The sequence below is a fragment of the Heptranchias perlo genome, chromosome 3 (genome assembly GCF_035084215.1).
Source record: "Heptranchias perlo isolate sHepPer1 chromosome 3, sHepPer1.hap1, whole genome shotgun sequence".
NCBI classification, from domain to species: Eukaryota; Metazoa; Chordata; class Chondrichthyes; order Hexanchiformes; family Hexanchidae; genus Heptranchias; species Heptranchias perlo.
The window spans coordinates 141,700,606-141,724,412 of NC_090327.1; the positions used below are offsets into that span (position 1 = coordinate 141,700,606).

At 47.5% G+C, this 23,807-nt stretch overlaps 1 long non-coding RNA gene across 2 annotated transcripts; it reads right to left on the reverse strand.

The window, feature by feature from the left end:
* Positions 1-563: 563 nt before the first annotated feature.
* LOC137307975 (uncharacterized) lies at positions 564-12,208 on the reverse strand. Of its 2 annotated transcripts, XR_010959356.1 has the most exons (5): positions 11,990-12,208; positions 11,215-11,301; positions 6,251-6,401; positions 2,548-2,640; positions 564-821 (listed from the first exon to the last, which is right to left on the reverse strand). It is a non-coding gene; the product is annotated as an uncharacterized lncRNA (long non-coding RNA). The 2 variants fall into 2 exon arrangements; XR_010959355.1 differs by lacking the exon at positions 11,215-11,301.
* Positions 12,209-23,807: the final 11,599 nt, after the last annotated feature.

Here is a 23,807-nt window from a genome sequence, read left to right on the forward strand (position 1 = left end):
ATTGGATAGCTCTTTCAAAGAGCCGGCACAGACAGGAGGGCCGAATGGCTTTCTCTATGCTGTATCAGTCTTTAATTCAGTGAAATTCATGAACTTTCTGAAGCTTTTCCCTCCACTGCTTCTGGTTCCTTATTCAAATTTCAATTCCCTTCCGTAGATGCTGGAAATCGGAGAGAGAAACAGAAAATGCTGGAAAGTCTCAACAGGTCGGGCAGCATCTGTGGAGAGAGGGAGGTCGGATTAACCTTTCAGGCCTACAGAAGGGTCATTGACTTGAACCGTTAAACCGAGCTTCCCTTCTCCACAGATGCTGCCGGACCTGCTGAGTCTTTCCAGCATTTCCGGGTTTTATTTTTGCTTTATTCCTTCTGTATTCCATCCATTTCCCTTTCGGCTGATCCTGTGAAACTTTCAGCATTGTGCTCAGTATTTATCCGTATTTTTGTTTGGTTTATTTGAAGTAATGTAAATCGTGTCCTGAGAAATCAGGCAGAAATACTGCTCAATGTACAGTGAAATATCGGGGGGAATATTTACAACAATCGAACGTTTAAAAATAAACGTTATTATAAACCGATTATTTTTATTTTCAATTCTCAAAATGTGAAACAATACGAGAGTGGAACTTACAGACAAACTATTTCCTCACATTGCTCACTGTCCTGTTTCTGTCACCCTGACACAGAATGTGAATTTGTTCCGCTCTGTTCCAGTTCTCGCTTCCTGTCAGCAGATGTCACCACATTCCGGTCCATTGAAGTTTACCGATCACAGAGGGTCACAGCGGACAATAATGTTCATATTATATTGGACGGTGGGATCTAGAAATAGTGGGAATGGAGACGAGCTTTGAGTATATTTCATTAGACCAAACAACGGTTGTCAAGTTGTATTAAATTCCTCTCACTGTTTTACAGTATTTTCCTCTCTGTCTCTCTTGTTACACAATTTAGTACAACAAAATCGGACTGATTCAGAGATTATAATTTCAATCAATATTGAATAATATTAATACAGATTGTCTGTGTGAGCAACATTCGTTCAGTCTGTGTGTAAGATGCAATCTGTTTCTGTCAGTCTCTGGTACTGTGTGTGAGTGAGGGATTCATTCTGTATCTGTCAGTCTCTGTCACTGTATCTGAGTCTGAGATTCATTGTGTTTCTCACAGTCTCTGGTACTGTGTGTGAGTGAGGGATTCATTCTGTATCTGTCAGTCTCTGTCACTGTATCTGAGTCTGAGATTCATTGTGTTTCTCATAGTCTCTGGTACTGTGTGTGAGTGAGGGATTCATTCTGTATCTGTCAGTCTCTGTCACTGTATCTGAGTCTGAGATTCATTGTGTTTCTCACAGTCTCTGGTATTGTATGTGTGTGTGGGATTCATTCTGTATCATTATGTAATTTGTATTTCCATTTACAGTATGGCGTTCAAAACTGTAGCATTAATATCATAATGTATAAATTGTTTTTCGCACAGTATTTAATTGGTTGCTATGGATATACTATAAAATTTAACGCTTTAGGTTTTAATCAGATAATATGTGTGCTTTTTGGACTACTATTAATTCTCTATCTGTGAACACAATTGTGAATTACACTGTATTTTTCAAACTGATATGGTGATATTTTTGTAGTGATATATAATGTGTAGCTCAGCCTGCACTAATGGAATTGATATCGTGGGCTCGATTTTCGGGTGAAGGAGCAGGTGCGTTGAGGGCTGGGGGGGGCTCCAAAAATCGCTGAAATCCCAAGCGGGTTCAGAGCCCAGATCCAACCCACCAACTTCCGGGTTCCCCATGGAGCGTCCAGGTGAGCGCGCCTCCCGAATGCAGAAGTCCCACCGGCAATTAAAGGCCGCGGGATGATAATTTGCATCGTTTGTCCAATAGTTGACCTACTTGATTGACTCGACCATTTGGCAGGGGTGCGATTTTGAAGGATCCTCAGCGTGTTTCCAGTGCTGTGGAAAACACTCCCTGTTGGAGCAGACGTGTTTCAGCCAGCAGCCAGTGGGAGATGCAAATGTTTATTTGACAGATGGGGAGAAAACCTCATTTATTGCAGCAGGGCACTCTGTCTCTTCAGACAAAGTTTTAGCTGCAAGACCTTTCTGATTTCACTCAAAATTCTCACTTTCCACTCAAAACTCTGCTGTTCAAACATATTTAATGACTTTGCGGACCCCCTCAAACTCATACCATCAGGATGGGGGGGCGCCATGGCTGCATTCACCACTACATCTGAGGACGAGCAACATCACCAGCCTTCCCAGGCACGGCGCCCACCTCCGCCACGTGGAGCTCCACAACACAGTGCTGCACCACAGGCACCTGCACAAGAGCACAGAGGGCAACAACAGAGAGAGTGACGTCACAGGAGGCATTACCCTAGCCACAGGGTCTACAGACTGAGGCTCAGCTTCCTGGACCTCTCTGAACGGCAGTGCATACGGAGGCTTAGAGACAGTCGCAAGGTAGTCGCAGACATCTGCAGCCTCCTTCATGTCGAACTGTTACCGGCTGGGTCTAGCAGCATCTCCTTACCTGTCACTGTCGAATTCATAATTGTCCTCAATTTCTTCGCCTCCGGATCATTCCTGGGTGCCGCTGGGGACATTGCCGGGGTGTCTCAGTCGCCTGCACACAAGTGCATAAGGCAGGTCACCAATGGCTTGTTTCGCAAGGCCTCGCACTACGTCAACTTCCCCATGGACAACCTCAGCCAGACAGAGAGGGCAGTGGGATTCCACGCTGTGTCTGGCTTCCCACAGGTGCAGTGTGTAATCGATTGCACACATATAGCAATACGAGCACCTCCACACGAGCCAGGACTGTTCATCAACAGGAAGGGCTATCACTCCATCAACACTCAGCTCATCTGTGACCACCACAAGAGATTCCTTCACGTGTGCGCCAGATACCCTGGCAGCTGCCACGATTCCTTCATCCTCCGGGAGTCCAACATCCCACCCCCTTCCACACACTGAACACCCGCAAGAGCTGGTTCCTTGGAGACAAGGGATACCCCCTGCACACATGGCTCATGACACCTCTGAGGAACCCCAACACCGAGCAACAGCGTCGAGATAACAACAACCACATCACTATCAGGCCTACAATTGAGCACGTTATAGGGCTGCTCAAGATGCGCTTCAGGTGCCTTGATAATTCTGGGGAGCATACGAACATACGAATTAAGAGCAGGAGCAGGCCATTCGGCCCCTCGAACCTGCCCTGCCATTTGATAAGATCATGGCTGATCTGATTGTGACCTCAACCCTACTTTCCATCTACCTACTATAACCTATGACTCCCTTGTTAATCGGGAATCTATCTAACACAGCCTTAAAAATATTCAATGACCCTGCCTCCACCACTCTCTGGGGAAGGGAGTTCTACAGACTCATGAACCTCTGAGAGAAAAAAATTCTCATCTCCGTCTTAAATGGGAGACCCATTATTTTTAATCTGTGGTCCCTAGTTCTAGTCTCTCCCACAAGGGGAAACATCCTCTCAGTATCTACCCCTTCTGGTCCCCTCAGGATCTTCTATGTTTCAATAAGATCACCTCTCATTCTTCTAAACTCCAGTGCATACAGGCCCAACTTGTCCAACCTTTCCTCATAAGATAACCCCCTCATCCCAGGAATCAGTCGAGTGAACCTTCTCTGAACTGCCTCCAAAGCAATTATGTCCTTTCTGAAATAAGGAGACCAAATCTGCACACAGTATTCTAGATGTGGTCTCATTAATGCCCTGTACAACTGTAGTAAAACATCTCTACTTTTATATTCCATTCCCCTTGCAATAAATGACAACATTCCATTTGCCTTCCTAATCACTTGCTGTACCTGCATACTAACTTTTTGTGATTCATGTACTCGGACACCCAGATCGTCTGTACCTCAGAGTTCTGCAATCTCTCTCCATTTAAATAATATACTGCTTTTCTATTCCTCCTGCCAAAGTGGACAAGTTCACATTTTCCCACATTATACACCATCTGCCAAATTTTTGCCCACTCACTTAACCTATCTATATCCCTTTGCAGACTCCTTATGTCCTCTTCACAACTTACTTTCCTACCTACCTTTGTGTCATCAGCAAATTTAGCAACCATACATTCGGTCCCTTCATCCAAGTCATTGATATAGATTGTAAATAGTTGAGGCCCCAGCACTGATCTCTGTGGCACTCCACTCGTTACATCTTGCCAATCTGAAAATTACCCATTTATGCCTACTCTCTGTTTCCTGTTAGCTAACCAATCCTTTATCCATGCTGATATGTTACCCCCGACACTATGAGCTCTTATTTTGTGTAGTAGCCTTTGATGTGACACCTTGTCAAAAGCCTTCTGGAAATCCAAGTACACCCCATCCACAGGATCCCCTTTATCCACGTTGCTTGTTACTTCCTCAAAGAACTCTAATAAATTAGTCAAACACAATTTCCCTTTCACAAAGCCGTGTTGACTCTGCCTGATTGCATTGAGATTTTCTAAGTGCCCTGCTATAACCTCCTTACTAATAGATTCTAGCATTTTCCCAATGACAGATGTTAAGCTAACTGGCCTGTAGTTTCCTGCTTTCTGTCTCCCTCCTTTCTTGAAAGAGGAGTTACATTCGCTATTTTCCAATCTGATGGGAGCTTTCCAGAATCTAGGGAATTTTGGAAAATTAATACCAATCCATCTACTATCTCTGCAGCCACTTCTTTTAAGACCTGAGGATGAAGTCCGCAAGGACCTGGGGACTTGTCAGCTTCAATAAGCAACAGACAGAGTGGGATGCATTATAGTCATCTGTTGTGCCTTGCACAACATGGCACAACAGAGCGGGGTGCCACTTGAGGAGGCCCCATCCACATCTGCCACCCACAGTGAAGAGGAGGAGGCGGAGGAGGAGCAGGAGCAACCCAATGGCAGAGCAGCAGCTCACCTGGCTGCTCGTGAGGCCAGGGAGTTACTGATATGTGAACGGTTCTCCTAACATCAGACAGTGTGAAGTGTCCAGTCCTCACACCACCTGCATAGAGCAGCGCCCACACCAGCTCCTACTCCCTGCACAAAACAGTCCTGTAACTACACATACACTCACTGTAGAGTGACCCAATGGGTGGCATCAAGTGTGGGCGGTCATGGTGAAGCTCATGAAAGGGCCTTATTACAGGAGCCAATCAAGAATGACCAAGACATGGCAGTAGTGGTGACAATAATAATATTTAATGTGAGTTTAACAAAAAACAAAAATAAATAAAAAACATGACCAAATGTCAAACACTCTTGTGCATCCCCTTCGTGCTCACAAAACCTTCGCCGTTCGCTTCTGACCACTTGTATGTGGTGCATTCCCTGTGGCTGCAGTAGAGGTAGTGGCGGGTTGCTCTTTTTCATGCCCTGACCGATTCGATGCTTTGGGCCTACGCCCTCTGGGATTTGGTGCCTGTGAGGGCCCCTCCAAAGACTGCTCCACCTCCACCTTTGCAGGGGCAGACTCGGCCACCTGGAGAGGAGGCAGCATTGTGGTGACTGGTTGAGAGGGGGGCAACGGGTGAGACGTGGGAGCGCTTTGAGTGGCGTCCCCACTTCCATGTCCCCTTTCGCCATCATCCCTCTCCTGGGCCAGGCCCACACCACTCCTACCACACTGCTGCACAAGAGTTTGGAGGACATGTATGAAGCCTTGTAAGGCCAGTGCTAGTGTATCTATCAGCCTGTTTAAGGCGGCAGAAAGTTGATCACCCAGAATCTGAATGACCTTTGTTATGGCCCGAATGGACTGATTTCTGAGCCATGCTTGAAGCTCAATGAAAGCTAGCCTTCCCTCCATCGCAGACATACCCACACTTACCCACAACAGTATGTCAGAGATGTCCTTACGTCCCTGTGACAGTATCTCAGAGATTCCCTCCCGTCCCTGTGACAGTATCTCAGAGATTCCCTCCCGTCCCTGTGACAGTATCTCAGAGATTCCCTCCCGTACCTGTGCCACCATTCCACTCATGCAGGAGTTGGACTCCTCCATCCTCTGCCTGATTGTGGAGAGTGTGCGTGGCACCTGTTCTGGCACCTCACAAATGTGCTGCTGCCCCTCGATCATTCTCCTTTTAAAGGATGTCCCCCAGGGTTCAGCATCTGTGTCCAGCTGAGCAGAGCCTGGAGAGGAGTGCTCCCACCGACACGGACTCTACACAGCTGTCCCTGCCACCAGTGTCTGCTCGTGCTCACATGCGTGTGGGGACTCACCATGTGCGACCCCAACTAGCTGCGGACTAGGACCCACCGAGGTGGGTATCTGCGCTGGTGGATGGCTCACTCAGATGTGACGCTGTGTCCTCAGAGGCCAGCAGGTCCTCGTAGGAATCGCCCTCTGCCGTCACAGCGGTCACTGAAGGCCCTGTAAGAGAACAGAAGGCAATATTAAGCATAATCACAGATGGTGAGGTGCTGAAGATGACAAGGCCTGTAAACATCAATTAACATTGTGTGTGCTGAATGTTAAAGTTCTGTCACCAGACGTTTATCGGGTGCCAGTCTCGGCATTCCCGACGGACAGGCACTCGAGGGTGCAGCTCAGCTCCAGCGCCTCCTGCTCCGCGTCTGTGAGGATGATGAATTGTTGCAGCCCCCCTCCAGTCCTCACCCTCTCCCGTGCATTCTGGACTCTCTACTTCTGCAAGGGGAGAAAGTACAGACACGTGAGTGAGTGATGGTGACGTGGCCAACCGACGAATGCATTGATTTGGGTGCAGCTGACCATGAAAGAGATGCATCAGAGACAGAGCCATGATATTGTATGAAGATTGTGTTGAGTGGCACTGGTGGGGTGAGTAATGGGGAGGTGAGTAAGTGGTGAGGAAGTGCAGGTAAGTTGAGGATGAGCTTTGAGTGGATGTGAGGAGTGATGTGATAGAGTAGTGTTGGCAGTGCAGAATGAGTTGGGGGGTGGGGGCGGTGATGTGGAAGATGGAATGTAGGAGAATAAAAGAATAAAACTGGACAGACCACCCGGCATCGGACCAGTAGGCACCGGACACGAGAAAGGCAAACCAAGCCCAGTCGACCCTGCAAGGTCCTCCTCACTAACATCTGGGGAATTGAGCAAAAATTGGGAGAGCTGTCCCACAGACTAGTCAAGCAACAGCCTGACATGGCCATACTCACAGAATCATACCTTTCAGCCAACGTCCCAGACTCTCCCATCACCATCCCTGGGTATGTCCTGTCCCACCGGCAGGATAGACCCACCAGAGGTGGCGGTACAGTGATATACAGTCAGGAGGGAGTGGCCCTGGGAGTCCTCAACATTGACTCAGGACCCCATGAAATCTCATGGCATCAGGTCAAACATGGGCAAGGAAACCTCCTGCTGATTACCACCTACCGCCCTCCCTCAGCTGATGAATCAGTCATCCTCCATGTTGAACACCACTTGGAGGAAGCACTGAGGTTAGCAAGGGCACAGAATGTACTCTGGATGGGGGACTTCAATGTCCATCACCAAGAGTGGCTCGGTAGCACAGGTACTGACCGAGCTGGCCGAGTCCCGAAGGAGATAGCAGCCAGACTGGGCCTGCAGCAGGTGGTGAGTGAACCAACACGAGGGAAGAACTTACTTGACCTCGTCCTCACCAATCTACCTGTCGCAAATGCATCTGTCCATGACAGTATTGGTAGGAGTGACAACCGCACAGTCCTCGTGGAGACAAAGTCCCGTCTTCACACCGAGGACACCATCCAACGTGTTGTGTGGCACTACCACCGTGCTAAATGGCATAGATTCAGAACAGATCTAGCAGCTCAAAACTGGGCATCCATGAGGCGCTGTGGGCCATCAGCAGCAGCAGAATTGTATTCCAGCACAATCTGTAACCTCATGGCCCGGTATATTCCTCACTCTACCATTACCAACAAGCAAGGGGATCAACCCTGGTTCAATGAGGAGTGTAGAAGAGCATGCCAGGAGCAGCACCAGGCGTACCTAAAAATGAGGTGCCAACCTGGTGAAGCTACAACTCAGGACTACATGCATGCTAAATAGCGGAAGCAACGTGCTATGGACAGAGCTAAGCAATTCCACAACCAACGGATCAGATCAAAGCTCGGCAGTCTTGCCACATCCAGTCGTGAATGGTGGTGGACAATTAAACAACTAACGGGAGGAGGAGGCTCTGCAAACATCCCCATCCTCAATGATGGTGGAGTCCAGCACGTGAGTTCAAAAGACAAGGCTGAAGCCATTTTCAGCCAGAAGTGCCGAGTGGATGATCCATCTCGGCCTCCTCCCGATATCCCCACCATCACAGAAGCCAGTCTTCAGCCAATTCAATTCTCTCCACGTGATATCAAGAAACGGCTGAGTGCACTGGATACAGCAAAGGCTATGGGCCCCGATAACATCCCAGCTGTAGTGCTGAAGACTTCTGCTCCAGAACTAGCTGCGCCTCCAGCAAAGCTGTTCCAGTACAGCTACAACACTGGCATCTACCCGACAATGTGGAAAATTGCCCAGGTATGTCCTGTCCACAAAAAGCAGGACAAATCCAATCCGGCCATTTACCGCCCCATCAGTCTACTCTCAATCTTCAGCAAAGTGATAGAAGGTGTCGTCGACAGTGCAATCAAGCGGCATCTGCTCTACGCTGCTCAGTTTGGGTTCCACCAGGACCACTCGGCTCCAGACCTCATTACAGCCTTGGTCCAAACATGAACAAAAGCGCTGAATTCCAGAGGTGAGGTGAGAGTGACTGCCCTTGACATCAAGGCATCATTTGACCGAATGTGGCACCAAGGAGCCCGAGTAAGATTGAAGTCAATGGGAATCAGGGGGAAAAATCTCCCATGGCTGGAGTCATACCTAGCACAAAGGAAGATGGTAGTGGTTGTTGGAGGCCAATCATCTCAGCCCCAGGGCATTGCTGCAGGAGTTCCTCAGGGCAGTGTCCTAGGCCCAACCATCTTCAGCTGCTTCATCAATGACTTTCCCTCCATCATAAGTTCAGAAATGGGGATGTTCGCTGATGATTGCACAGTGTTCAGTTCCATTCGCAAGCCCTCAGATAATGAAGCAGTCCGAGCCCGCATGCAGCAAGACCCGGACAACATCCAGGCTTGGGCTCATAGGTGGCAAGTAACATTCACGCCAGACAAGTGCCAGGCACTGACCATCTCCAACAAGAGAGAGCCGAACCATCTCCCCTTGACATTCAACAGGATTACCATCGCCGAGTCCCCCACCGTCAACAACCTGGGGGGTCATCATTGACCAGAAACTTAACTGGACCAGCCATATAAATACCGTGGCTACAAGAGCAGGTCAGAGGCTCGGTATTCTGCGACGAGTGACTCACCTCCTGACTCCCCAAAACCTTTCCACCATCTACAAGCCACAAGTCAGGAGTGTGATGGAATACTCTCCACTTGCCTGGATGAGTGCAGCTCCAACAACACTGAAGAAGCTCGACATCATCCAGGACAAAGCAGCCCGATGATTGGCACCCCATCCACCACCCTAAACATTCACTCCCTTCACCAGCGGCGCACAGTGGCTGCAGTGTGGACCATACACAGGATGCAACTCGCCAAGGCTTCTTCGACAGCACCTCCCAAACCCGCGACCTCTACAACCTGGAAGGACAAGGGCAGCAGGCACATGGGAACAACACCACCTGCATGTCCCCCTCCAAGTCACACACCATCCCCACTTGGAAATATATCACTGTTCCATCATCGTCGCTGGGTCAAAATCACCACACGGACTTCAGCGGTTCAAGAAGGCGGCTCACCACCACCTTCTCAAGGTCAATTAGGGATGGGCAATAAATGCCGGCCTCGCCAGCGACGCCCACATCCCATGAACGAATAAAAAAAAAATTCTCTCATACTGTTTGTATGGTATTCATTCTGTATATTCACTCTCTGGTACGGTGTCAGTATGGGATTAATTCTATATCTGTCAGTCTCTGGTACTCTGTTTTTGTGGGATTCATACTTTGCCTGTCACTCTCTGGTACTTTATGAGAGCGTGGGATTAACCACATATGCAATCTCAGAAATTGTGGTGTGGGATTCATTCTGTATCTTTCTGTACCTTACCTGAGTGTGGGATTAACTCGATATCTGTCAGTCCCTGGTACTGTATGTCAGTGTGGGATTCATTCCATATCTATCCTCTCTGGTGCCAGACATGAGTTTGGGATTGATTCTGTGTCGTGTCAATCTCCAATAACCTATGTGGGTGTGGGATTCATTCTGTATCTGTCAGTCTCTATTACGGTATCTGAGTTTAGGATTTATTCTGTATCTGTATGTAATTATTCTCTCAGATTACATTATGGTGATAGAAACTGTAGCTTTAATAACAATGTTTATATTGTCTTTCTCATTATTTAATTGGTAAATATGGATAAATTAGGATTGGATGTAGGTTTTAATCAGATAATGTGTGCGCTTTTTGGATTACTCTTAAATCTGTATCATTGTGAATATAATTTTGAAGATAATGTATCTTCCATACTGATAGGGTGACATTTTTGAATAGGCCTATAATGTGTAGCTCAGCCTACAATATTGGAATTGATACAATATCATCAGTCTCATGGTGTGTGAGATTTTTGTCTGTGATGTAATGTGTGTCTCAGTCTGCACTAATAGAATTGATACTGTACCATTAAACCTCATTCTATGAGCGTGTTCTGAACTGGTATCAGGTTACACCATCTTTCAGCATTTCTCAATCTGATACTGTACATGAGTTTTGGACTTGTATGCAATTTGTATCTCATGGTACGCTATTCAGATGGATACTGCATGTATTAAACTCGTGTGTGAGTTCTGGGCTCGTATTCGATTTGAATCTCAGGATACATTACATTATTGGGATTAATTCTGTACCTTTCAATTGGGTACCATGTGTGATTTCTATCTGGTATTTAATTCGTAGCTAAAGTTGCCCTATTGTGAGATTGACACAGTGCCTTTCAACCTGGAAGTGTGATTTTGGACTGGGATTTTTGTATCTACCTGTCAGCAGTACTGAGTTAGGGTGAACTGGAAACAGTGTCTGCCACACCTGCTCAGTATGACTGTTGGATTGAATTTGTGTCTCTGGAACTTGGGATCAGTGTGGGACTGACTACTTCTGCAGTCTGAGACTGTGGAACTGATGACCTGTCTGTGTCTCCGTGCTCTGTGGGTGATAATGTACCTACTGTGTGTGAGAAGGAGCTGGCTGCACTGTTCCTTGTGCCTCAGGTGGAGGAAACTTCACATTTATTCTGGGGCATTCAAGGATTTGCCTGTCGGGAGAAAAGATCTCTTGTAACTCAAGAACAGGTGAGGTAGAAAATACAAAAGTGATCAGTTTAATATCTCCATTAATCATCATTTTAATATCCACAAATGAAAACCAGTGTACAAGATGTGTCAGTGTCTGACTCCACTGCAGTGCTGCAGCACTCAGCTTCTGCATACCAGGTGTGTTGGGCTGTTTTACAACAATTTAGTGACATCCAGACAACACAACCCAACCCCTGCACTGGTCCATAAATGGGACTATCCGATTGGGAGGGGACCTTTGCAGGGGTCAGGTTTCTAATCCACTCTCTCATGGGACTAACTGTTCAAACGAAACCAAACAGCCGCTGTTTAAAATGTGTCCTTCACACTTCTCAGCAATAGATGATCTTTGTATAACTCCCCACATCCTTACTGTCCGGCTCTGTTTCCACTGTTCACTGTCCAATAACAACAAACAGGGTGAGACTGGATCTAAACCAGGAACATTCACTACTGGTTTGGGGAGAGAAAGCAGCAATGATTTTAAATAGCAGGTTCTTCCCATTCTGTCTCCCTTCCCCTGGACACACCCTGTACACACACAGCCCCAGAATGGTCTCTCCCTTCCCCCCTCACTCCATGTTCCGGGACCAGTTTCTGATCCACTCCGCCTCTTACAAACAGCCCCCGGACTCCCCCTGAACTTACCCCGGTCTCAATGCCGATCTCTGAGCCCATCTGCGGACACGGTCCCGGAGCGATGAGCTGCTGTAACGAGGCTGCTGTTTGCTCCCTTACCCCGGGGCCGTGATCTCTCCATTCCCGCCTGTTTTAAACCATCTTCTTCCACTCACTGAGGGAATGGCCCCACAGGCCGAGCAGGGGGAGGGGAGCGCGCATGCGCTCTTCTGCTCACCAACAACCAGCTCTGGGGGCAGGGCTGAATGACGCATGCGCAGATATCAGGTTTAATTCAGAATACAAAAATCGATGGAAACTTTCCCCAGTTGGAATTTTTCAGTCTGAGCAAAGGAAGTGGGTCTGGGGGAAAGGTCAGAGGGAATGGGGTCTACAGGCAGAGCAGGAACAGGCACCAGAATGGAAAACAGATGGGATTCCACCAGTGCCTAACGCTGGAATCCAGACTGACTTTACAATCTCCAACTATTAAACCAGATGTTTCCATCCCTGCTGTTTCTCTCGGTATGTTTTGATGGTAAAGAGTCTTTCATAGATAAAGTGGACGGCTGTGAAATGATCCAATGTCCTCTGTTCATTCTTGGTCCCTTCACTGATAAAGTAACGTGTGACATCGAAACTGGAGAGCGGATTTCTCAAACTAATCCTGGAGAAACTTGGGAGGGAAGTGGGAGTCGGTGTGTTTGTTGGGACCGTGTAGGATTAATATCTGACAGAACCGTCCCAGATTAATTTAATCAGAGTGAAACTCTCGATCGCTGAGTGTAATACCGAATGGGCCAGAACAGCAAAACCCGAATATAGTACAACAGGCAAGAGTGGGTTAAATGTGGTCCATTGTTTTTGTCACCCTCTGCACTGTCCCTGAGTGTGTTTGTCTCTGGTACAATATCAGTGAGAGATGAGATTGCATCTTCTCTCTCTCCAACTGGACGTTTCTGTATTAAACGGAACTTTGCAGGTCATTTTGCAACTGATACTGTGTCTGTCTGTCTGCCACTGTGTCTCTCCGCCCTCTCGGTCTCTCTCACCGTGTCCGTCTCCCTCTCTCTCATGATGGTCATGATGGTGGGATACTGTCTGAAATAAAGCGGAGGGAATGAGATGTCCGGGCCGGGCCTCACTGTAACTGGAGATGTTTTCGGCTCCAGTCCCAGTTCATGGTCATTTTCTTTTCACAGATTCAGGGTGAGAATCTCTGTGAAACGGAAGCACTGGCGGATAAACCCCGCGTCACAACTCAAACCCCAACACGTAAGATTCTCCATATCAGCTGGAATTAGGTGTTTGTAAACTGCTGAACCGGTCTGGGAGGGGTGTGTGGCAGATAGAATCGAGTCTGGGACTGAAATGGAAGGAGGCGGGTTGATTTGTGTTAGAAGGGATTGTATTTAGGCCGGAATATTGCTGACTGTTCATTGCAACACGGATTATTTGAAAGCTCCGCCTTTCTCGAAATCCTTGAATATGAAGCCCGAGTGTGTAAGGGGTTTGTGCGGAGCGCTGTGTTTCGGTTCTATTATCGATAAACGGTTTGAAATTGGCGGGTGGAGAGGACTGGAGGTGGAGCTGGAAGATCAGAGGCCGCTCCCCGCTCTGTCCGTCACTCTGACTGTCTCCTCCCCTCCCGCTTTCTCCGTTTCATCCCCCAAATGGAACTAAAACGGGTAGGTGGATTCTAAACGGTTTGCTCGTTAACAAGACGAAAGGCGAGTAATATTTCTGATCTCCTGGGCATCAGGCAGTTCACTGTTATTTGTTTCTGTACACAGTTACACTTCAGTGATTCCCCAGTGTGTTTGATGCGTAATGTAAATAATCCAACAAAATTGGGAAAACAAATAGAAAAATTGCGATAACAATAGGGCAGTAATCGTAGGGGATTTCAACGACCCTAATATTAACTGGGATACAAACAGTGTGAATGGTACAGAGCGTGCAGAATTCTTAAATTGCATACAGGAGAATTTTTTAGCCATTATGTAGCAAGCCCAAAGAGAGGGGGGCAATTCTGGATTTAATTCCAGGAAATGAAGAGGAGCAGGTGGAAGAAGTAGCAGTGAGAGCGTTTTGGTGGTCGTGGTCATAACTGTGCTAAAACTAACTGTATTATGAAAAAGGACAAAGACGGAGCAGGAGTTAAAGTTTTTAATTAGGGAAAGGCCAATTTTACTAAACTGAGAAGTGATTCAGCAGAAGTAAACAGCGACTTGAAGGTAAATCAGTGTCAGAGCAGTGGGAGACATTCAAAGGGGTGATTCACGGGTTCAGCGAAAACATGTTCCCACAAAGAAAAAGGGAGGGGCTGCCAAATCTAGAGCCCCCTGGATGTCAAGAAGCATTCAGGGTAAGATAAGGCAGAAAAAGAAAGCCTATGATAGACACCAGGAACTCAATACTATGGAAAGCTTAGAGGAGTATAGAAAGTGCAGGGGTGAAGTTAAAAAGGAAATTAGAAAAGCAAAGAGAGGGAATGAAAATTATTAGCAGGTAAAATCAAAGAAAACCCAAAGATGTTTTATAAATACATTAAGAACAAGAGGATAACTCAGGAAAGAGGAGGGTTTATTGGAGACCAAAAAGGTAAACTAAGTGTGGAGGTGGAAGATGAGGGTGTGGTTCTTAATGAATACTTTGCATCTGTCTTCACAAAGTAGAGGGATGATACAGGAATTGAAGTTAAGGAGGAGGAGTGTGAAGTATTGGATGGGATAAACATAGTGAGAGAGGAAGTAATAAGAGGATTAATATCTTTGAAAGTGGATAAATCACCAGGCCTGGATAAAATGTATCCCAGGCTGTTAAAAGAAGCCAGGGAGGAAATAGCAGAGGCTTTAACAAACGTATTCCAAACTTCACTGGATACAGGCATAGTGCCGGAGGATTGGAGGACTGCTAACGTTGTACCGTTGTTGTAAAAGGGAGGGAAGGATAGACCGAGTAATAACAAGCCTGTCAGTCTAACCTCGGTGGGTGAAGGATAGACCGAGTAATAACAAGCCTGTCAGTCTAACCTCGGTGGGCGAGGGATAGACCGAGTAATAACAAGCCTGTCAGTCTAACCTCGGTGGGTGAAGGATAGACCGAGTAATAACAAGCCTGTCAGTCTAACCTCGGTGGGCGAGGGATAGACCGAGTAATAACAAGCCTGTCAGTCTAACCTCGGTGGATGACGGTTGGACCGAGTAATAACAAGCCTGTCAGTCTAACCTCGGTGGTGGTCAAATTACTGGAATCAATTCTGAGGGACAGGATAAACTGTCACTTAGAAAGACACGGACTAATCAAGGACAGTCAGCACGGATTTGTTAAGGGAAGGTCGTGTCTAACTAACTTGATTGAATTTTTTGAAGAGGTAACAAGGTGGATCGATGAGGGTAGCGCAATTGATATAGTCTACATGGATTTTAGCAAGGCTTTTGACAAGGTCCCACATGGTAGATTGGTCAAAAAGGTAAAGGCCCATAGGATCCAAGGGAATGTGGCAAATTGGATCCAAAATTGGCTCAGTGGCAGGAAGCAAAGGGAAATGGTCGACGGGTGTTATTGCAACTGGAAGGTTGTTTCCAGTGGGGTGCCACTGGGCTTGGTACTAGGTCCTCTGCTTTTTGTGGTATACATTAACATAGGGGCATGATTAAGAAATTTGCAGATGGCACAAAGATAGGCCGTGTGGTTGATAGTGAGGAGGAAAGCTGTCGACTGCAGGAAGATATCAATGGACTGGTCAGATGGGCAGAGAAGTGACAAATCTGGAGAAGTGTGAGGTAATGCATTTGGGGAAAGCAAACAAGGCAAGGGAATACACAATAAATTGGAGGATACTGAGAGGTGTAGAGGAAATGAGGGACCTTGGAGTGCATGTCCACAGATACGTGAAGGTAGCAGGACAGGTAGATAAGGTGGTTAAGAAGGCATATGGAATGCTTACATTTATTAGGCAAGGCATAGAATATAAAAGCAGGGATGTTGTGCTGGAACTGAATAAAACACTAGTTAGGCCACAGCTTGAGTACTGCGCACAGTTCTGGTCACCACATTACAGGAAAGATGTAATTGCACTCGAGAGGGTGCAGAAGAGATTTATGAGGATGTTGCCAGGACTGGAGAATTTTAGCTATGGTGATAGATTGGATAGACTGGGGGTGTTTTCCTTGGAACAGAGGAGGCTGAGGGGAGATTTGATTGAGTTGTACAAAATTAGGAGGGGCCTGGATAGAGTGGATAGGGAGGACATATTTTCCTTAGCAGAGGGATCAATAACCAGGGGGCATAGATATAAAGTGATTGGTAGAAGGATTGGAGTGGAAATGAGGAAAAAAAAATCACCCAGAGGGTGGTGGGGGTCTGGAACTCACTGCCTGTGAGCGTGGCAGAGGCAGAAACCCTCAACTCATTCAAAAAGTACCTGGATGTGCATCTGAAGTGCAGTAACCTGCAGGGCCACGGACCAAATGTGGGAAAGTGGGATTAGGATGGATGGCTCGTTTCTCAACCGGTATAGACACAACGGGCCGAATGGCCTCCTTCTGTGCCGTAAATTTTCTATGATTCTGTGTTTACATGATTCTATGAAATAGAACAGAAACGGGGCAAAGCATTGAATTCCACAAATGTATAAAGGTTAGTTGAGCAGTTATCGATATGCTTTTTGAGCCCAGCATGGCAAGTAGTGTAAATAAATATAAGAAATCTGGTGCTGTGTGGACTGGGGTCCATAAGTCACCTTTTAAAGTACTGGTCTTGGTCGCTGCCCGACTCCAGTCCCATTAATACCCCCTCGTCTACAACGAGCCAAAGGCAGCTCAAAGCAACACTGGTAGCATGATATCAGCGTCTCTCTTCATACGGTAATCAGCCCTTTCACACATACAGCGGGCGGCTCAGAAAAGAGCCTTTACATCGAATTACATCAAAACTACAGCACAGAAACAGACCTTTCGGCCCAACTGTTCTGTGCCGGCATTTATACTCCACACGAGACTCCTCCCACCCTATTTCATCTAACCCTATCAGGATATCCTTCTATTCCTTTCTCCCTCGTGCTAATCCAGCTTCTCCTTAAATGCAATCATGCTATTCGCCACAATTAATCCTTGTGGTAGTGCGTTCCACATTCTTACCACTCTTTTGGTAAAGACAATTTTGGTGAATTCCTTATTGGATTCATTAGCGACTATTTTGTATTTATTACGTGTAGTTTTGTCTCCCCACAAGTGGAAACGTTTTATCTCCGTCTATCCTATCAAAGCCTATCATTATCTTAAAGTCCTCTATCAGGTCACCCCCCAGCCTTCTCTTTTCGAGAGAAAAGAGCCCCAGCTTTTTCAGCCTTTCCTGATAAGAATATCCTCTCACTTCTGATATGTGAATCTTTTTTCCACCCTCTCCAATGCCTCTATGTCCTTTCTGTAATATGGAGACCAGAACTGTTCAAAATACTCCATGTGTGGTCCAAAAAATGTTCTTAACAAGTTTGACATAACTTCTTTGCTTTTCAATTCTATCCCTCTAGAAATGAACCCCAGTGCTTGATCTGCCTTTTTATGGCCTTACTTACCTGCATCGCTGCTTTCAGTGATTTGTGTATCTTTACCCCTAGATCCCTTTGCTCCTCTATCCTGGTTTGACTCTTATTATCCAAGCAGTAAGTGACCTCCTTATTTTTCATTTTGCAAGGTAAATCGCACCAAGAGTGGGGAACTGGACCGACCGATCCTTTGACCCCTTCACCGTCAGGTCGGATTACCTGAAGGTGCTGGGGATCTGGTTCGGGGGGGCCGGGGCGTGCACCAAGAACTGGAAGGAGTGTATTTCCAAGGTGAAGCAGAAACTGGGACTGTGGGATCGACGATCCGTCTCGATCGTGGGCAAAAACCTAGTCATCAGGTGCAAGGTGCTCTCGGTGTTGCTGTACGTGGCACAGGTCTGGCCCATACCTCGCTCCTGTGCCGTGACAGTCACCCGAGCCATCTTTCGCTTTATCTGGAGTTAAAAAATGGACCGTGTCTGAAGGGACACGATGTACAAATCTCTGGAGAAAGGGGGGAAAGGCGTGCCCAACGTGGCCCTCATCCTGATGGCCACTTTCGTGTGCGGCTGCATCAAGCTTTGCGTGGACCCTTGGTACGAAAACACAAAATGTCACTAAGTGCTGAGGTTCTACCTGTCCCCGGTGCTGCGAAGGATGGGCCTGGCCACGCTGCCACGGAACACTCCGTCCAGTTGGACCGTTCCGCCCCACCTGTCCCTCGTCGAAAAGTTTGTGCAAAAAAACACTTTTGACCACAAGGCGATCAGTTAGTGGTCCTCACGTAACATCCTCGAGACCCTGCGAGAAAAGGAGATGATGGATCCTGTCAGTTGGTTCCCCGAGCAGACTGTCAATGTCATTTGGCAGAACGCCTCATCGCCAGAACTTTCAAACAAGCACCAAGACACAGCTTGGCTGGTGGTGAGAAGGGCCCTTCCCGTCAGATCCTTCATGGACTCCCGGACTCTCAGCACCACCGCACATTGTCCCCAAGGAAGCTGCGGTGCAGATGAAACCATCACCCATCTCCTTCTGGTATGCGCCTTTGCAAGGAGGGTCTGGAGAGAGATGCAGTGGTATCTGTCCAGGTTCGTCCTGAGCAGTTCTGTAACACAGGACTCTGTGCTCTACGGGCTGTTCCCAGGGATGCACACTGAGACGGACATCAACTGTTGCTGGAAGACCATTAACTCGGTGAAAGACACCCTTTGGTCTGCCCGAAACTTGCTGGTCTTCCAGTGTAAGGAGCTGTCCTCGACCGAGTGTTGCAGACTGGCACATTCCAAGGTCCAGGACTACGTGCTCAGGGACGCACTGAAGTAGGGTGCAGCCGCCGCAAAGGCTCTGTGGGGAAAGGCAACCCTTTAGAGCCTTCCCACCATTGTATACCGAGGGGCTGCAATCAGGGAACCCCCCACTGGCAGAATGTAAAATTCAAATTGCTGTAATGTCCCTGTAATGAATCTGTAATGTCCCTGCAATGAATCTGTAATCAATAATCTGTATTGAATATAATGCAATGAGACACCCCAGAGTGTCATGAACTGTAATTATGTAAAATGTGTTCATTGAACTGTACTTGATGTAACCTTCAAATTGTATAATCTGTATTGTGTATGTTTGGAATGTGATATGACAACTGTATTATACGTTTTGCTGCAAATTTTATGAATAAAGTATATTTTTTGGAAAAAAAATTGCAAGTTTATTAATATCCTCTTGCATTTTGACACATTCTTCCTTTCTATTAACTACACCGCCCAATTTGGTGTCGTCAGCTAATTTTGAAATTGTATTTCCGATTCCCGGATGCAAACCGTTAATGTAAACTGTGAACATCAGTGGTCCCAGCACCAATCCCTGTGGAACACCACTTCCCAGTCCCTTCCAGTCTGAAGAACTACCCTTAACCCCTATTCCCTGTTTTATGTTTTGGAGCCAGCTTGCTATCCATTCTGCCACCTGACCCTGACTCCACATGCTTTGAACTTAGCCATCAGTCCAAAGTGCGGACTTTCTGAAAATGCAAATATATTACATCTACCACATTAACCTTGTCTATTCTTTGTGTTACTTCTTCACAGGATTTAATCAAGTTGGTCCCGTCCTTTTCCTGTTTCTTCGGCAGCAGCACGGCCTGGATATTGGGCAGCACCCCGCCCTGAGCGATGGTCACCCCTCCCAGCAGCTTGTTGAGCTCCTCGTCGTTGCGGACGGCCAGCTGCAGGTGTCTGGGGATGATGCGGGACTTCTTGTTGTCGCGGGCCGCGTTACCGACCAGCTCGAGGATTTCAGCCGTCAGATACTCGAGCACAGCAGCCAGATAGACCGGGGCTCCGGCACCCACACGTTCAGCATAGTTCCCCTTTCACAGGAGCCTGTGAACACGGCCCACAGGGAACTGCAGTCCGGCCCGGGATGAGCGAGACTTGGCCTTGGCCCGAGCTTTACCGCCGGTTTTTCCTCTTCCAGACATTTCCACAATCTCACAAACACTTTCACAAAGAATGAAGAAATCCTCCCGCACTCGCCCTTATTCCTTCTGGAGGAGTACAGTGGGGCCAATTGTGATTGGTCACACTCAGAGTGTTCGCATTGCCCGCTTACTCTCACTGATATTCTATCTTTCCACTGCTGTAATATTACCCTTTAGTAATACTGCTACTCCTCCTCCTTCCACTATTTCCCTGTCCTTTCTACAGATCTTATAAATGTAAGAAATCTTACAACACCAGGTTATAGTCCAACAGTTTTATTTGAAAATCACAAGCTTTCTGAGGCTTTCTCCTTCGTCAGGTGAGTGTCGAGATTCATTGAAAATTACCGCATATATAGTCACAGAACAATGCCCGGTGATTACAGATAAGCTTTCCAACTGCCCGTTATCAAGGCCATCAAATGAATTGAATAGTGTTCAGACAGAGAAACTTTAGATACCCCAGACAACTGAATATAGAAACGGACAGAACCAAAGAAAGAGAGGGAGAGAGAGAGAGAAACATCCGAAAGGAAGAGAAAGAGAGAGAATGACCAGTTGTATTAAAAACAGATAACTTTTTTCCCCCCTGGTGGGGTTACGTGTAGTGTGACATGAACCCAAGATCCCGGTTGAGGCCGTCCTCATGAGTGCGGAACTTGGCTATCAATTTCTGCTCGACGATTTTGCGTTGTCGTGTGTCTCGAAGGCCGCCTTGGAGAACGCTTACCCGAAGATCGGTGGCTGAATGTCCTTGACTGCTGAAGTGTTCCCCGACTGGGAGGGAACCCTCCTGTCTGGCGATTGTTGCGCGGTGTCCATTCATCCATTGTCGCAGTGTCTGCATGGTCTCGCCAATGTACCATGCTCCGGGGCATCCTTTCCTGCAACGTATGAGGTAGACAACGTTGGCCGAGTCACAGGAGTATGAACCATGTACCTGGTGGGTGGTGTCCTCTCGTGTGATGGTGGTATTTGTGTCAATGATCTGACATGTCTTGCAGAGGTTGCCGTGGCAGGGTTTTGTGGTGTCGTGGACGCTGTTCTCCTGAAAGCTGGGCAATTTGCTGCGAACGATGGTCTGTTTGAGGTTGGGTGGCTGTTTGAAGACGACTGGTGGAGGTGTGTGGATGGCCTTAGCGAGGTGTTCGTCGTCATCGATGACATGTTGAAGGCTGCGGAGAACATGACGCAGTTTCTCCGCTCCGGGGAAGTACTGGACGACGAAGGGTATTCACGGGACGCAACCAACTGAGTACCCTTCGTCGTCCAGCACTTCCCCGGAGCGGAGAAACTGCATCATGTTCTCCGCAGCCTTCAACATGTCATCGATGACGACGAACACTTCGCTAAGGCCATCCCCATGCCTCCACTACTCGCCTTCAAACAGCCTATCGTCGGGATGAACTCGCCGGTGCTTCAGCAGGACAGATAAACGAGTGACTCCCTTCCCACAAACGGAGCAGACGAATGGCCTCTCCCCGGTGTGACTGTGTCGGTGAGTTTCCAGCTCAGACGGGTAATTGAATCCCTTCCCACAGTCCCCATATTTACACGGTTTCTCCCCGATGTGACTGCGCTTGTGTTTCTGATGATCGGCTGAAGCCTCGACACACATAGGATACATGGACAGTTTCTCCCCGCTGTGATTGGTGCTTTCTCCTTCCATATTCAAAGGTCGAAGATATTCAGGTCCTGGTGAATCGAGTGACTGTCAGATTTTCATGTGATGTTTGGTTTGAGTTTACTGTCTGCAAATCCTCCCCTTCTAAAACCCTGTAAAATGAATTTAAAACAGGAAGAATGGAGCGTGAGAGAAAACTCACAGCAAAAAAACAAAGGCAGGTTGTGAAATTGAACTTAATGAATCTGGTAATTTCACAGTTGTCCTCGAGGGAAGGGAACCTACTACCCAGTCTGGGCCTACACATGATTCTGGCCGCTATGGGAGGAGCCTCCACCGCCAAGAACAAGCGCACCAGGTGCATGGGAACACCATCATCTCCAAGTTCCCCTCCAAGTCACACACCATTCCGACTTGGACATATATCTCCGTTCCTTCATCGTCGGTGGTCAAAATCCTGGAACTCCTTGTATTGTGGGAGTACGTTCACTGCACGAACTGCAGTGGTGCAAGAAGGCTTTCTCAAGGGGCAACTAGGGATTGGCAATATATACTGGCCCTGCGAGCGACGCCCATATCCCAAGAATTAATTTTTAAAGTCTGTGTATGTAAAATGGATTAAAAGTCTCGACAGAAATACGTGTTCCAATACTCTTCGACATTGTACGGTCAGTGTCTGTTCAGCAAACCCCGGCTCTGAATTCCTCAGTCTGTATTTCTGGACACGGTTCTGTGCACGAAGCGGGAAACAAATCACTGACCAACAATCCGCGACTAATGGCGGCCGAAAGCCCCACAATCCCTCGCGCCCCAGAAACCCCTCTATCTCCCAAGGCGCTGTTTTCCCGGTCAGACTGCGCATGCTCCCCAGGCCCGCCCTGCATTCTGGGAGCGCCTCGGTCTTGTCGTCTGTCGCGAGTCGGACTCGGTGGAAACGGGAGAAGAAACCGGGAATAAAGTGCGGGTAGGACGGGGGAGGCGCTGGGTGATGGGTTTAACGGTGCCCGGGACCCGCCTGTCCGCCGGCCCCTCCCCCCCCCCGGCTCTGATTCGGGGCCTGCGCCCCATTCGGTGTGGCTGAAACTCCGCTCGGCACCGCGCATGCTCCGGACACCAGCCCCGCCCCCACTGAACCCCTTCTAATGGAGATAGACCGTATTCTACCGCGCGGGGCATTCTGGGTACGGTCATCCGCCATTGTCAACCCCACTTGCTGATATTTCTGTGATGGGTTCAGAAGGGCGATCAAAAGCAAAATACTGCGGATGCTGCAACCGTGAATTAAAAACAGAAAATGCTGGAAATACTCAGCAAGTGAGGTAGCATCTGTGGAGAAAAAAAACAGAGTTAACGTTTCAGGTCAGAATTAAGGTTTCGTCAGAACTGGAAGAAGTTAAAGATTTAACAGTTAAGCAAGTGGAGAGCCAGGGAAAGGGGGGAGAGAGGAAAGATCCGTGATAGGGTGGAGGGCAGGAGTGATAAAATGACAAAAGGCTGTTGCTGCTGCAAGGCAAAGAGGGTGGTAATGGGTCAGTAAAGAAACAAAAGATGGATCTGGGTGAGCTGCAAATGGCTGCAGTCAGTTGGATGTGTCGGTGCTGCCCAGACATCACTTGTTTCCTACTTGCCGTGAAAGGAATATATTAATTACAACAATTCATGTTATTTGATTTGAAATAGTTTCGTTTATAAATTGAATCATGTTTCTCTAATTGTATTTCCCAATTCAGATTCAAGGCCTCATTTTTTTTCTTCCTCTGAGCCCCTCAACTTCACCCGGCAGTGTAATGTTGGTGATTGTTGATTGACAGCCCCGGGAACCAACAGGAAGAGAGCTCAGGCTGGAGGGCCAAGTGAGCAGCATGTTCTGCACCAATTGGTGCTTGAGGGGTAGAATCTGGGTCGGCGAGTCTGGTGAATTGGTGGAAACCCCTTTTAAACGATTTATCTTTTAAATCGAGGTTTCTTTTGTCAAGAAAGTAGTTTAACATTTATCAGTATTTTGTTTTCCTGGAGTTCCTATTATTAGTTTCAGACACTTCATTGCCAAGTGGATCAGGTTTTTAAAGGTCATTCATTTCCCTCTTTCCATGTCACCTCCGAGAACTCTGCGTTCCTCCAACTTTGGCCCTGTGCATCCCCCACTTTCTTCGCTTCACCGTTAGTGGCCATGCCTTCAGTTGCCTCGGCCCTG